Below are 13,693 nucleotides of genomic sequence, written 5' to 3'. Positions count from 1 at the left end.
GATGAAAATAATCACTGGAGAAGGGGAACAAGGGGGACAAAGGACAAACACAAATCTCCAAACACAGCTAGGTGACTGGCGCGCGACCGAAAAAGTCCGCCTGGTCCGGGTATCGATCCCGAGACCTCTCCATTACAGGTGGAGCGCTCTACCAACTGAGCTAACCATTGGTTAGACGTCAGAAGAGCAAACGGGTTTTATCAGCTGCCACCAGTCTAACACCAACCAGGGTGAATTTTGCAATTTAAGGTTATGATTATAATGCAATTAAATGCAAAGGGGCAAGCAAGCTGGACAAGAATGATGAAAATAATCCCTGGAGAAGGGGAACAAGGGGGACAAAGGACAAACACAAATCTCCAAACACAGCTAGGTGACTGGCGCGCGACCGAAAAAGTCCGCCTGGTACGGGTATCGATCCCGAGACCTCTCCACTACAGGTGGAGCGCTCTACCAACTGAGCTAACCAGGGGTTAGACGTCAGTAGAGCAAACGGGTTTCATCAGCTGCCACCAGTCTAACACCCACAACGGTAAATCTTGCAATTTAAGGTTATGATTATAATGCAATTAAATGCAAAGGAGCAAGCAAGCTGGACAAGAATGATGAAAATAATCCCTGGAGAAGGGGAACAAGGGGGACAAAGGACAAACACAAATCTCCAAACACAGCTAGGTGACTGGCGCGCGACCGAAAAAGTCCGCCTGGTCCGGGTATCGATCCCGAGACCTCTCCATTACAGGTGGAGCGCTCTACCAACTGAGCTAACCAGGGGCTAGACGTCAGTAGAGCAAACGGGTTTTATCAGCTGCCACCAGTCTAACACCAACAAGGGTGAATCTTGCAATTTAAGGTTTTGATTATAATGCAATTAAATGCAAAGAGGAAAGCAAGCTGGACAATAATGATGAAAATAATCACTGGAGAAGGGGAACAAGGAGGACAAAGGACAAACACAAATCTCCAAACACAGTTAGGTGACTGGCGCGCAACCGAAAAAGTCCGCCTGGCACGGGTATCGATCCCGAGACCTCTCCATTACAGGTGGAGCGCTCTACCAACTGAGCTATCCAGGGTTTAGACGTCAGTAGAGCAAACGGGTTTTATCAGCTGCCACCAGTCTAACACCAACCAGGGTGAATTTTGCAATTTAAGGTTATGATTATAATGCAATTAAATACAAAGGGGCAAGCAAGCTGGACAAGAATGATGAAAATAATCCCTGGAGAAGGAGAACAAGGGAGACAAAGGACAAACACAAATCTCCAAACACAGCTAGGTGACTGGCGCGTGACCGAAAAAATCCGCCTGGTACGGGTATCGATCCCGAGACCTCTCCATTACAGGTGGAGCGCTCTACCAACTGAGCTAACCAGGGGTTAGACGTCAGTAGAGCAAACGGGTTTTATCAGCTGCCACCAGTCTAACACCCACAAGGGTGAATCTTGCAATTTAAGGTTATGATTATAATGAAATTAAATGCAAAGGGGCAAGCAAGCTGGACAAGAATGATGAAAATAATCCCTGCAGAAGGGGAACAAGGGGGACAAAGGACAAACACAAATCTCCAAACACAGCTAGGTGACTGGCGCGCGACCGAAAAAGTCCGCCTGGTACGGGTATCGATCCCGAGACCTCTCCATTACAGGTGGAGCGCTCTACCAACTGAGCTAACCAGGGGTTAGACGTCAGTAGAGCAAACGGGTTTTATCAGCTGCCACCATTCTAACACCCACAAGGGTGAATCTTGCAATTTAAGGTTATGATTATAATGCAATTAAATGCAAAGGGGCAAGCAAGCTGGACAAGAATGATGAAAATAATCCCTGGAGAAGGGGAACAAGGGGGACAAAGGACAAACACAAATCTCCAAACACAGATAGGTGACTGGCGCGCGACCGAAAAAATCCGCCTGGTACGGGTATCGATCCCGAGACCTCTCCATTACAGGTGGAGCGCTCTACCAACTGAGCTAACCAGGGGTTAGACGTCAGTAGAGCAAACGGGTTTTATCAGCTGCCACCAGTCTAACACCCACAAGGGTGAATCTTGCAATTTAAGGTTATGATTATAATGCAATTAAATGCAAAGGGGCAAGCAAGCTGGAAAAGATTGATGAAAATAATCCCTGGAGAAGGGGAACAAGGGGGACAAAGGACAAACACAAATCTCCAAACACAGCTAGGTGACTGGCGCGCGACCGAAAAAGTCCGCCTAGTCCGGGTATCGATCCCGAGACCTCTCCATTACAGGTGGAGCGCTCTACCAACTGAGCTAACCAGGGGTTAGACGTCAGTAGAGCAAACGGGTTTTATCAGCTGCCACCAGTCTAGCACCCACAAGGGTGAATCTTGCAATTTAAGGTTATGATTATAATGCAATTAAATGCAAAGAGGCAAGCAAGCTGGACAAAAATGATGAAAATAATCCCTGGAGAAGGGGAACAAGGGGGACAAAGGACAAACACAAATCTCCAAACACAGCTAGGTGACTGGCGCGCGACCGAAAAAGTCCGCCTGGTCCGGGTATCGATCCCGAGACCTCTCCATTACAGGTGGAGCGCTCTACCAACTGAGCTAACCAGGGGTTAGACGTCAGTACAGCAAACGGGTTTCATCAGCTGCCACCAGTCTAACACCCACAACGGTAAATCTTGCAATTTAAGGTTATGATTATTATGCAATTAAATGCAAAGGGGCAAGCAAGCTGGACAAGAATGATGAAAATAATCCCTGGAGAAGGGGAACAAGGGGGACAAAGGACAAACACAAATCTCCAAACACAGCTAGGTGACTGGCGCGCGACCGAAAAAGTCCGCCTGGTCCGGGTATCGATCCCGAGACCTCCCCATTACAGGTGGAGCGCTCTACCAACTGAGCTAACCAGGGGTTAGACGTCAGTAGAGCAAACGGGTTTTATCAGCTGCCACCAGTCTAACACCAACAAGGGTGAATCTTGCAATTTAAGGTTATGATTATAATGCTATTAAATGCAAAGAGGCAAGCAAGCTGGACAAGAATGATGAAAATAATCCCTGGAGAAGGGGAACAAGGGGGACAAAGGACAAACACAAATCTCCAAACACAGCTAGGTGACTGGCGCGCGACCGAAAAAGTCCGCCTGGTACGGGTATCGATCCCGAGACCTCTCCATTACAGGTGGAGCGCTCTACCAACTGAGCTAACCAGGGGCTAGACGTAAGTAGAGCAAACGGGTTTTATCAGCTGCCACCAGTCTAACACCAACAAGGGTGAATCTTGCAATTTAAGGTTATGATTATAATGCAATTAAATGCAAAGAGGCAAGCAAGCTGGACAATAATGATGAAAATAATCACTGGAGAAGGGGAACAAGGAGGACAAAGGACAAACACAAATCTCAAAACACAGTTAGGTGACTGGCGCGCAACCGAAAAAGTCCGCCTGGCACGGGTATCGATCCCGAGACCTCTCCATTACAGGTGGAGCGCTCTACCAACTGAGCTATCCAGGGGTTAGACGTCAGTAGAGCAAACGGGTTTTATCAGCTGCCACCAGTCTAACACCAACCAGGGTGAATTTTGCAATTTAAGGTTATGATTATAATGCAATTAAATGCAAAGGGGCAAGCAAGCTGGACAAGAATGATGAAAATAATCCCTGGAGAAGGAGAACAAGGGAGACAAAGGACAAACACAAATCTCCAAACACAGCTAGGTGACTGGCGCCCGACCGAAAAAATCCGCCTGGTACGGGTATCGATCCCGAGACCTCTCCATTACAGGTGGAGCGCTCTACCAACTGAGCTAACCAGGGGTTAGACGTCAGTAGAGCAAACGGGTTTTATCAGCTGCCACCAGTCTAGCACCAACAAGGGTGAATCTTGCAATTTAAGGTTATGATTATAATGCAATTAAATGCAAAGAGGCAAGCAAGCTGGACAAAAATGATGAAAATAATCCCTGGAGAAGGGGAACAAGGGGGACAAAGGACAAACACAAATCTCCAAACACACCTAGGTGACTGGCGCGCGACCGAAAAAGTCCGCCTGGTCCGGGTATCGATCCCGAGACCTCTCCATTACAGGTGGAGCGCTCTACCAACTGAGCTAACCAGGGGTTAGGCGTCAGTAGAGCAAACGGGTTTCATCAGCTGCCACCAGTCTAACACCCACAACGGTAAATCTTGCAATTTAAGGTTATGATTATAATGCAATTAAATGCAAAGGGGCAAGCAAGCTGGACAAGAATGATGAAAATAATCCCTGGAGAAGGGGAACAAGGGGGACAAAGGACAAACACAAACCTCCAAACACAGCTAGGTGACTGGCGCGCGACCGAAAAAGTCCGCCTGGTCCGGGTATTGATCCCGAGACCTCTCCATTACAGGTGGAGCGCTCTACCAACTGAGCTAACCAGGGGCTAGACGTCGGTAGAGCAAACGGGTTTTATCAGCTGCCACCAGTCTAACACCAACAAGGGTGAATCTTGCAATTTAAGGTTATGATTATAATGCAATTAAATGCAAAGAGGCAAGCAAGCTGGACAATAATGATGAAAATAATCACTGGAGAAGGGGAACAAGGAGGACAAAGGACAAACACAAATCTCCAAACACAGTTAGGTGACTGGCGCGTAACCGAAAAAGTCCGCCTGGCACGGGTATCGATCCCGAGACCTCTCCATTACAGGTGGAGCGCTCTACCAACTGAGCTATCCAGGGGTTAGACGTCAGTAGAGCAAACGGGTTTTATCAGCTGCCACCAGTCTAACACCAACCAGGGTGAATTTTGCAATTTAAGGTTGTGATTATAATGCAATTAAATGCAAAGGGGCAAGCAAGCTGGACAAGAATGATGAAAATAATCCCTGGAGAAGGAGAACAAGGGAGACAAAGGACAAACACAAATCTCCAAACACAGCTAGGTGACTGGCGCGCGACCGAAAAAATCCGCCTGGCACGGGTATCGATCCCGAGACCTCTCCATTACAGGTGGAGCGCTCTACCAACTGAGCTATCCAGGGGTTAGACGTCAGTAGAGCAAACGGGTTTTGTCAGCTGCCACCAGTCTAACACCAACCAGGGTGAATTTTGCAATTTAAGGTTATGATTATAATGCAATTAAATGCAAAGGGGCAAGCAAGCTGGACAAGAATGATGAAAATAATCCCTGGAGAAGGAGAACAAGGGAGACAAAGGACAAACACAAATCTCCAAACACAGCTAGGTGACTGGCGCGCGACCGAAAAAATCCGCCTGGTACGGGTATCGATCCCGAGACCTCTCCATTACAGGTGGAGCGCTCTACCAACTGAGCTAACCAGGGGTTAGACGTCAGTAGAGCAAACGGGTTTTATCAGCTGCCACCAGTCTAACACCCACAAGGGTGAATCTTGCAATTTAAGGTTATGATTATAATGAAATTAAATGCAAAGGGGCAAGCAAGCTGGACAAGAATGATGAAAATAATCCCTGCAGAAGGGGAACAAGGAGGACAAAGGACAAACACAAATCTCCAAACACAGCTAGGTGACTGGCGCGCGACCGAAAAAGTCCGCCTGGTACGGGTATCGATCCCGAGACCTCTCCATTACAGGTGGAGCGCTCTACCAACTGAGCTAACCAGGGGTTAGACGTCAGTAGAGCAAACGGGTTTTATCAGCTGCCACCAGTCTAACACCCACAAGGGTGAATCTTGCAATTTAAAGTTATGATTATAATGCAATTAAATGCAAAGGGGCAAGCAAGCTGGACAAGAATGATGAAAATAATCCCTGGAGAAGGGGAACAAGGGGGACAAAGGACAAACACAAATCTCCAAACACAGATAGGTGACTGGCGCGCGACCGAAAAAATCCGCCTGGTACGGGTATCGATCCCGAGACGTCTCCATTACAGGTGGAGCGCTCTACCAACTGAGCTAACCAGGGGTTAGACGTCAGTAGAGCAAACGGGTTTTATCAGCTGCCACCAGTCTAACACCCACAAGGGTGAATCTTGCAATTTAAGGTTATGATTATAATGCAATTAAATGCAAAGGGGCAAGCACGCTGGACAAGAATGATGAAAATAATCCCTGGAGAAGGGGAACAAGGGGGACAAAGGACAAACACAAATCTCCAAACACAGCTAGGTGACTGGCGCGCGACCGAAAAAGTCCGCCTAGTCCGGGTATCGATCCCGAGACCTCTCCATTACAGGTGGAGCGCTCTACCAACTGAGCTAACCAGGGGTTAGACGTCAGTAGAGCAAACGGGTTTTATCAGCTGCCACCAGTCTAGCACCCACAAGGGTGAATCTTGAAATTTAAGGTTATGATTAAATGCAATTAAATGCAAAGAGGCAAGCAAGCTGGACAAGAATGATGAAAATAATCCCTGGAGAAGGGGAACAAGGGGGACAAAGGACAAACACAAATCTCCAAACACAGCTAGGTGACTGGCGCGCGACCGAAAAAGTCCGCCTGGTCCGGGTATCGATCCCGAGACCTCTCCATTACAGGTGGAGCGCTCTACCAACTGAGCTAACCAGGGGTTAGACGTCAGTAGAGCAAACGGGTTTCATCAGCTGCCACCAGTCTAACACCCACAACGGTAAATCTTGCAATTTAAGGTTATGATTATAATGCAATTAAATGCAAAGGGGCAAGCAAGCTGGACAAGAATGATGAAAATAATCCCTGGAGAAGGGGAACAAGGGGGACAAAGGACAAACACAAATCTCCAAACACAGCTAGGTGACTGGCGCGCGACCGAAAAAGTCCGCCTGGTCCGGGTATCGATCCCGAGACCTCCCCATTACAGGTGGAGCGCTCTACCAACTGAGCTAACCAGGGGTTAGACGTCAGTAGAGCAAACGGGTTTTATCAGCTGCCACCAGTCTAACACCAACAAGGGTGAATCTTGCAATTTAAGGTTATGTTTATAATGCTATTAAATGCAAAGAGGCAAGCAAGCTGGACAATAATGATGAAAATAATCACTGGAGAAGGGGAACAAGGGGGACAAAGAACAAACACAAATCTCCAAACACAGCTAGGTGACTGGCGCGCGACCGAAAAAGTCCGCCTGGTACGGGTATCGATCCCGAGACCTCTCCACTACAGGTGGAGCCCTCTACCAACTGAGCTAACCAGGGGTTAGACGTCAGTAGAGCAAACGGGTTTCATCAGCTGCCACCAGTCTAACACCCACAACGGTAAATCTTGCAATTTAAGGTTATGATTATAATGCAATTAAATGCAAAGGGGCAAGCAAGCTGGACAAGAATGATGAAAATAATCCCTGGAGAAGGGGAACAAGGGGGACAAAGGACAAACACAAATCTCCAAACACAGCTAGGTGACTGGCGCGCGACCGAAAAAGTCCGCCTGGTCCGGGTATCGATCCCGAGACCTCTCCATTACAGGTGGAGCGCTCTACCAACTGAGCTAACCAGGGGCTAGACGTCAGTAGAGCAAACGGGTTTTATCAGCTGCCACCAGTCGAACACCAACAAGGGTGAATCTTGCAATTTAAGGTTATGATTATAATGCAATTAAATGCAAAGAGGCAAGCAAGCTGGACAATAATGATGAAAATAATCACTGGAGAAGGGGAACAAGGAGGACAAAGGACAAACACAAATCTCCAAACACAGTTAGGTGACTGGCGCGCAACCGAAAAAGTCCGCCTGGCACGGGTATCGATCCCGAGACCTCTCCATTACAGGTGGAGCGCTCTACCAACTGAGCTATCCAGGGGTTAGACGTCAGTAGAGCAAACGGGTTTTATCAGCTGCCACCAGTCTAACACCAACCAGGGTGAATTTTGCAATTTAAGGTTATGATTATAATGAAATTAAATGCAAAGGGGCAAGCAAGCTGGACAAGAATGATGAAAATAATCCCTGGAGAAGGAGAACAAGGGGGACAAAGGACAAACACAAATCTCCGAACACAGCTAGGTGACTGGCGCGCGACCGAAAAAGTCCGCCTGGTACGGGTATCGATCCCGAGACCTCTCCATTACAGGTGGAGCGCTCTACCAACTGAGCTAACCAGGGGTTAGACGTCAGTAGAGCAAACGGGTTTTATCAGCTGCCACCAGTCTAACACCCACAAGGGTGAATCTTGCAATTTAAGGTTATGATTATAATGCAATTAAATGCAAAGGGGCAAGCAAGCTGGACAAGAATGATGAAAATAATCCCTGGAGAAGGGGAACAAGGGGGACGAAGGACAAACACAAATCTCCAAACACAGCTAGGTGACTGGCGCGCGACCGAAAAAGTCCGCCTGGTACGGGTATCGATCCCGAGACCTCTCCATTACAGGTGGAGCGCTCTACCAACTGAGCTAACCAGGGGTTAGACGTCAGTAGAGCAAACGGGTTTTATCAGCTGCCACCAGTCTAACACCCACAAGGGTGAATCTTGCAATTTAAGGTTATGATTATAATGCAATTAAATGCAAAGGGGCAAGCAAGCTGGACAAGAATGATGAAAATAATCCCTGGAGAAGGGGAACAAGGGGGACAAAGGACAAACACAAATCTCCAAACACAGATAGGTGACTGGCGCGCGACCGAAAAAATCCACCTGGTACGGGTGTCGATCCCGAGACCTCTCCATTACAGGTGGAGCGCTCTACCAACTGAGCTAACCAGGGGTTAGACGTCAGTAGAGCAAACGGGTTTTATCAGCTGCCACCAGTCTAACACCCACAAGGGTGAATCTTGCAATTTAAGGTTATGATTATAATGCAATTAAATGCAAAGGGGCAAGCAAGCTGGACAAGAATGATGAAAATAATCCCTGGAGAAGGGGAACAAGGGGGACAAAGGACAAACACAAATCTCCAAACACAGCTAGGTGACTGGTGCGCGACAGAAAAAGTCCGCCTAGTCCGGGTATCGATCCCGAGACCTCTCCATTACAGGTGGAGCGCTCTACCAACTGAGCTAACCAGGGGTTAGACGTCAGTAGAGCAAACGGGTTTTATCAGCTGCCACCAGTCTAGCACCCACAAGGGTGAATCTTGCAATTTAAGGTTATGATTATAATGCAATTAAATGCAAAGAGGCAAGCAAGCTGGACAAGAATGATGAAAATAATCCCTGGAGAAGGGGAACAAGGGGGACAAAGGACAAACACAAATCTCCAAACACAGCTAGGTGACTGGCGCGCGACCGAAAAAGTCCGCCTGGTCCGGGTATCGATCCCGAGACCTCTCCATTACAGGTGGAGCGCTCTACCAACTGAGCTAACCAGGGGTTAGACGTCAGTAGAGCAAACGGGTTTCATCAGCTGCCACCAGTCTAACACCCACAACGGTAAATCTTGCAATTTAAGGTTATGATTATAATGCAATTAAATGCAAAGGGGCAAGCAAGCTAGACAAGAATGATGAAAATAATCCCTGGAGAAGGGGAACAAGGGGGACAAAGGACAAACACAAATCTCCAAACACAGCTAGGTGACTGGCGCGCGACCGAAAAAGTCCGCCTGGTTCGGGTATCGATCCCGAGACCTCCCCATTACAGGTGGAGCGCTCTACCAACTGAGCTAACCAGGGGTTAGACGTCAGTAGAGCAAACGGGTTTTATCAGCTGCCACCAGTCTAACACCAACAAGGGTGAATCTTGCAATTTAAGGTTATGATTATAATGCTATTAAATGCAAAGAGGCAAGCAAGCTGGACAATAATGATGAAAATAATCACTGGAGAAGGGGAACAAGGGGGACAAAGGACAAACACAAATCTCCAAACACAGCTAGGTGACTGGCGCGCCACCGAAAAAGTCCACCGGGTACGGGTATCGATCCCGAGACCTCTCCATTACAGGCGGAGCGCTCTACCAACTTAGCTAGCCAGGGGTTAGACGTAAGTAGAGCAAACGGGTTTTATCAGCTGCCACCAGTCTAACACCAACAAGGGTGAACCTTGCAATTTAAGGTTATGATTATAATGCAATTAAATGCAAAGAGGCAAGCAAGCTGGACAATAATGATGAAAATAATCACTGGAGAAGGGGAACAAGGGGGACAAAGGACAAACACAAATCTCCAAACACAGCTAGGTGACTGGCGCGCGACCGAAAAAGTCCGTCTGGTACGGGTATCGATCCCGAGACCTCTCCATTACAGGTGGAGCGCTCTACCAACTGAGCTAACCAGGGGTTAGACGTCAGAAGAGCAAACGGGTTTTATCAGCTGCCACCAGTCTAACACCAACCAGGGTGAATTTTGCAATTTAAGGTCATTATTATAATGCAATTAAATGCAAAGGGGCAAGCAAGCTGGACAAGAATGATGAAAATAATCCCTGGAGAAGGGGAACAAGGGGGACAAAGGACAAACACAAATCTCCAAACACAGCTAGGTGACTGGCGCGCGACCGAAAAAGTTCGCCTGGTACGGGTATCGATCCCGAGACCTCTCCACTACAGGTGGAGCGCTCTACCAACTGAGCTAACCAGGGGTTAGACGTCAGTAGAGCAAACGGATTTCATCAGCTGCCACCAGTCTAACACCCACAACGGTAAATCTTGCAATTTAAGGTTATGATTATAATGCAATTAAATGCAAAGGGGCAAGCAAGCTGGACAAGAATGATGAAAATAATCCCTGCAGAAGGGGAACAAGGGGGACAAACGACAAACACAAATCTCCAAACACAGCTAGGTGACTGGCGCGCGACCGAAAAAGTCCGCCTGGTCCGGGTATCGATCCCGAGACCTCTCCATTACAGGTGGAGCGCTCTACCAACTGAGCTAACCAGGGGCTAGACGTCAGTAGAGCAAACGGGTTTTATCAGCTGCCACCAGTCGAACACCAACAAGGGTGAATCTTGCAATTTAAGGTTATGATTATAATGCAATTAAATGCAAAGAGGCAAGCAAGCTGGACAATAATGATGAAAATAATCACTGGAGAAGGGGAACAAGGAGGACAAAGGACAAACACAAATCTCCAAACACAGTTAGGTGACTGGCGCGCAACCGAAAAAGTCCGCCTGGCACGGGTATCGATCCCGAGACCTCTCCATTACAGGTGGAGCGCTCTACCAACTGAGCTATCCAGGGGTTAGACGTCAGTAGAGCAAACGGGTTTTATCAGCTGCCACCAGTCTAACACCAACCAGGGTGAATTTTGCAATTTAAGGTTATGATTATAATGAAATTAAATGCAAAGGGGCAAGCAAGCTGGACAAGAATGATGAAAATAATCCCTGGAGAAGGAGAACAAGGGGGACAAAGGACAAACACAAATCTCCGAACACAGCTAGGTGACTGGCGCGCGACCGAAAAAGTCCGCCTAGTCCGGGTATCGATCCCGAGACCTCTCCATTACAGGTGGAGCGCTCTACCAACTGAGCTAACCAGGGGTTAGACGTCAGTAGAGCAAACGGGTTTTATCAGCTGCCACCAGTCTAGCACCCACAAGGGTGAATCTTGCAATTTAAGGTTATGATTATAATGCAATTAAATGCAAAGAGGCAAGCAAGCTGGACAAGAATGATGAAAATAATCCCTGGAGAAGGGGAACAAGGGGGACAAAGGACAAACACAAATCTCCAAACACAGCTAGGTGACTGGCGCGCGACCGAAAAAGTCCGCCTGGTCCGGGTATCGATCCCGAGACCTCTCCATTACAGGTGGAGCGCTCTACCAACTGAGCTAACCAGGGGTTAGACGTCAGTAGAGCAAACGGGTTTCATCAGCTGCCACCAGTCTAACACCCACAACGGTAAATCTTGCAATTTAAGGTTATGATTATAATGCAATTAAATGCAAAGGGGCAAGCAAGCTAGACAAGAATGATGAAAATAATCCCTGGAGAAGGGGAACAAGGGGGACAAAGGACAAACACAAATCTCCAAACACAGCTAGGTGACTGGCGCGCGACCGAAAAAGTCCGCCTGGTTCGGGTATCGATCCCGAGACCTCCCCATTACAGGTGGAGCGCTCTACCAACTGAGCTAACCAGGGGTTAGACGTCAGTAGAGCAAACGGGTTTTATCAGCTGCCACCAGTCTAACACCAACAAGGGTGAATCTTGCAATTTAAGGTTATGATTATAATGCTATTAAATGCAAAGAGGCAAGCAAGCTGGACAATAATGATGAAAATAATCACTGGAGAAGGGGAACAAGGGGGACAAAGGACAAACACAAATCTCCAAACACAGCTAGGTGACTGGCGCGCCACCGAAAAAGTCCACCGGGTACGGGTATCGATCCCGAGACCTCTCCATTACAGGCGGAGCGCTCTACCAACTTAGCTAACCAGGGGTTAGACGTAAGTAGAGCAAACGGGTTTTATCAGCTGCCACCAGTCTAACACCAACAAGGGTGAACCTTGCAATTTAAGGTTATGATTATAATGCAATTAAATGCAAAGAGGCAAGCAAGCTGGACAATAATGATGAAAATAATCACTGGAGAAGGGGAACAAGGGGGACAAAGGACAAACACAAATCTCCAAACACAGCTAGGTGACTGGCGCGCGACCGAAAAAGTCCGTCTGGTACGGGTATCGATCCCGAGACCTCTCCATTACAGGTGGAGCGCTCTACCAACTGAGCTAACCAGGGGTTAGACGTCAGAAGAGCAAACGGGTTTTATCAGCTGCCACCAGTCTAACACCAACCAGGGTGAATTTTGCAATTTAAGGTCATTATTATAATGCAATTAAATGCAAAGGGGCAAGCAAGCTGGACAAGAATGATGAAAATAATCCCTGGAGAAGGGGAACAAGGGGGACAAAGGACAAACACAAATCTCCAAACACAGCTAGGTGACTGGCGCGCGACCGAAAAAGTTCGCCTGGTACGGGTATCGATCCCGAGACCTCTCCACTACAGGTGGAGCGCTCTACCAACTGAGCTAACCAGGGGTTAGACGTCAGTAGAGCAAACGGATTTCATCAGCTGCCACCAGTCTAACACCCACAACGGTAAATCTTGCAATTTAAGGTTATGATTATAATGCAATTAAATGCAAAGGGGCAAGCAAGCTGGACAAGAATGATGAAAATAATCCCTGCAGAAGGGGAACAAGGGGGACAAAGGACAAACACAAATCTCCAAACACAGCTAGGTGACTGGCGCGCGACCGAAAAAGTCCGCCTGGTCCGGGTATCGATCCCGAGACCTCTCCATTACAGGTGGAGCGCTCTACCAACTGAGCTAACCAGGGGCTAGACGTCAGTAGAGCAAACGGGTTTTATCAGCTGCCACCAGTCGAACACCAACAAGGGTGAATCTTGCAATTTAAGGTTATGATTATAATGCAATTAAATGCAAAGAGGCAAGCAAGCTGGACAATAATGATGAAAATAATCACTGGAGAAGGGGAACAAGGAGGACAAAGGACAAACACAAATCTCCAAACACAGTTAGGTGACTGGCGCGCAACCGAAAAAGTCCGCCTGGCACGGGTATCGATCCCGAGACCTCTCCATTACAGGTGGAGCGCTCTACCAACTGAGCTATCCAGGGGTTAGACGTCAGTAGAGCAAACGGGTTTTATCAGCTGCCACCAGTCTAACACCAACCAGGGTGAATTTTGCAATTTAAGGTTATGATTATAATGAAATTAAATGCAAAGGGGCAAGCAAGCTGGACAAGAATGATGAAAATAATCCCTGGAGAAGGAGAACAAGGGGGACAAAGGACAAACACAAATCTCCGAACACAGATAGGTGACTGGCGCGCGACCGAAAAAGTCCGCCTGG

At 47.8% G+C, this 13,693-nt stretch overlaps 1 protein-coding gene across 1 annotated transcript in view; it reads left to right on the top strand.

Moving 5' to 3' along the window:
* LOC121836676 (gastric triacylglycerol lipase-like) overlaps positions 1-13,693 on the top strand; it is a 113,819-nt gene that overhangs the window by 49,838 nt on the left and 50,288 nt on the right. The window lies entirely within an intron of this gene.

Source organism: Ixodes scapularis, unplaced genomic scaffold (genome assembly GCF_016920785.2).
Source record: "Ixodes scapularis isolate PalLabHiFi unplaced genomic scaffold, ASM1692078v2 PGA_scaffold2__306_contigs__length_199485367, whole genome shotgun sequence".
NCBI lineage: Eukaryota > Metazoa > Arthropoda > Arachnida > Ixodida > Ixodidae > Ixodes > Ixodes scapularis.
The sequence above is the reverse complement of the archived record's forward strand: the minus strand, read 5'-3'. Positions and strand labels throughout refer to the sequence as shown.